The sequence below is a fragment of the Eutrigla gurnardus genome (genome assembly GCF_963514095.1).
Source record: "Eutrigla gurnardus genome assembly, chromosome: 7".
Classification (NCBI taxonomy): domain Eukaryota; kingdom Metazoa; phylum Chordata; class Actinopteri; order Perciformes; family Triglidae; genus Eutrigla; species Eutrigla gurnardus.
In genome coordinates, this window is record NC_139921.1 from 9,488,718 (window position 1) to 9,491,605 (window position 2,888).

A 2,888-nucleotide genomic window follows, 5' to 3' on the forward strand; every position below is an offset into this window, starting at 1 on the left:
GTGGTGGATGATCATCCTACTCACTGGCACTGGGTGCTGGTACGAAATAGGGCTGCCTTCTTGAACGGTCCCAAAGGCTGAATCGACGAGGGGGACATCACTACTTATGGAAAGTGTGGTAATTAGCGGTGCAAGGTCTGCCGTGAAGTCCTGGTATGCCTCGTCGACCTTCAGGACATCTGGGTCTGGCAAGTCCCCCCGGACTGCTTTGTAGCGCTTGCTCCTTTGAAAACAGTTATGTCATAATTAGAAAAAAAGAAACAATAACTCTCAAAACAAAAAGAATCTGACAATGACTGACAGTGAATATTACCTTACACCATCAGCAGCTGTGTACTGTCTTGACTTGGGTTTTGTTGAAATGAAGACCATGTTATTGACTCTGCCTGGTTTCACACCCTATCAAGTAAACAAACAAACAAACAAAACTTAAGGACAGAAGTTGGTTTAGAATTTGGTTTAGAATTTGTGATTAGCCTAAGTTCGTAAGTACTTACCAGTCTTCGTGGTTTATGCCATCGCTGCTCAGTTTCTGTGCAGCTGAGGACAGGCGGTACTGCTTTCAGTTGCAATGTAGAGTACTTCGTGGTCTGATACAGTAGTGCAACACTGTGGTTGCAGAGAGCGGTTCCAGCCACACAGGAGCACTCAGTCACTGCAATTTCACTTGGTGAGCGGTCCTCAAAAGTAATCTATGAATAAAACATGATTTTAGTATTACAATTAGACTAAGTCATTACATGACAACTATAAAAAAAAACACTAAAGGTGAGAGGTGAGAGCAGGCTAACCGTTCAAGCACATAGTAGCGGTATGATTCATTAGGCTACCAGAACAAATAAGCCTGCCTCACTAATCTTAAAATATTTTCTTGGTATTATAATACAGTTAGAACAACAGTGTTAGTAATGCATTGAACAGGTTAGTATAGCCTAGACTGAGGGTACAAAATCAGCTCTTACCTCACACTGACTAATGTACCCACCATGAATAGGCTTACTTAAACTTATGCTCCAAAGAACGGGAGCAGTAACAACCAGTTTATGGGGTGTCCATGAAAGTATAGTTCAGGTTTAATTCAAATAAACAGACTTAAGTTTTATTATTGTTATTCTGCATCCACATCACCAACTATAGCCACAAAAATACCCCAGAATCTGACTTGAACTGGTTAAACACATGTGCTCCCCCCTACTCTGAGGTTGTGAGGCTTCTCATGCTTCCTCATGGACCTATGACATACAGCCCTGACGGTCACCCTCCCTGCAGGGTCTTTGTTTGACACTGTGGGAATTCAACATCATTCATGTAATGTTAGACAAAACACACTGGACTTCTTTTCAGCTGACACAAACTCAAAATAATGACTGTATTTCCAGCAAGAACACGCGCATCTCTCTCCTCCCTCCATTGTTGTTTGTGTCGCTGCGTGGTGTTACACGTGAGTTGTCCTCATGCTGAAAACGTGACTTGTCGCATACGTGACATCACTCCCCGAGAAGCAAGAAGAAAGCAAAGATATATATTTTTACTAAGGAAAATGGCAAAAATAATAGTAACGCACAGTGACTTTAAGTAACTTTAATCTGATTACTGGTTTGGAAATATTAACGCGTTAGATTACTCCTTACTGAAAAAAAAACTGGAATCAATACATTACAACACGAACCAAAAAGAAATACTCAAACCACTATTAGATATGCCCACCTCTGACAATCTCATACTAAAACTAACTTGACAGCTGTCTAAACGTAGTGTCCGATAGCAATAGGTTATGTTTTCTCTGCGCCCGATTGAATCGTTTCTTCTGGTTCTGAAAAGTTAGCGCTTTTTCAGGGTGCTGCGTTTTTGTTTTGGTCGTATGCACCTCAACTATAAAACGTTAAACGTTAAAAACAATTGATAATTCTACAAATCTAAAATCTCTACAGGACAACTGACCTAAATGTTAGCTACATAGCTACTGCTAGCTAGTTAGCGATACCACAATGTGAATGTGTTTTGCTGTCAATTTCAAACGTAACCTTCATAGTTGTCAATAAAACTTGAAAGGTACATCTTGTACCCCTTTTCCCGTTTACTCCGGGGGGCAGAGCATCCCTTTCGGACGAGTCTGTGGACGTCTGATATGGTTAGCTTGGGCAGGTCTTGGAGACATCTGGTGTAAAACATCGCCATCCTACCGGAAGTACAGACGCACACACTCGAGAGAGCGGAAGTAGAACGGAAGTAGAGTCTTGCACCGAGCAAATTCCAGTAAGTGTTCCACCCGGCAACTTCCACACAGGAAACCCTGTTGTGCTGGCTGGTCCTCTGCAGAGGAGACAGCATGGAGCCTGTCTCCACCACCACACTGTCCCGCTCCCTGCATCTCTAACCCTCAAAAGCCCTTCAGTCAATTAGTCACTGATCAGCCTCAGGTGTGTTGGTGGGTTGAGGTGTGGAGTTTCGAACTCCACCACCAGACAGAGCCATAGCAGTCAGAGCCATCTCAGGGGAATATAGCTCCCCTCCAGGACACAGCCTCTCGTGACCTCACAATATACGGTATATACACTCACCGGCCACTTTATTAGGTACACCTGTCCAACTGCTCGTTAACGCAAATTTCTGCTGATCTACTGGGATTTTCACGCACAACCATCTCTAGGGTTTACAAAGACTGGTCCGAAAAAGAGAAAATATCCAGTGAGCGGCAGTTCTGTGGGCGCAAATGCCTTGTTGATGCCATAGGTCAGAGTTCGAGCTGATAGAAAGGCAACAGTAACTCAAATAACCACTCGTTACAACCGAGGTATGCAGAAGAGCATCTCTGAACGCACAACACGTCAAACCTTGAGGCGGATGGGCTACAGCAGCAGAAGACCACACCGGGTGCCACTCCCGTC

The 2,888-nt window shown here is 43.7% G+C and overlaps 1 long non-coding RNA gene across 1 annotated transcript; it reads right to left on the reverse strand.

Annotated features, from left to right (window-relative positions):
- Positions 1–326: 326 nt before the first annotated feature.
- Positions 327–2,188, reverse strand: LOC311015447. The gene is made up of 3 exons (XR_014597353.1): positions 2,025–2,188; positions 498–692; positions 327–399 (listed from the first exon to the last, which is right to left on the reverse strand). It is a non-coding gene; the product is annotated as an uncharacterized lncRNA (long non-coding RNA).
- Between the last annotated feature and the right edge of the window lie 700 nt (positions 2,189–2,888).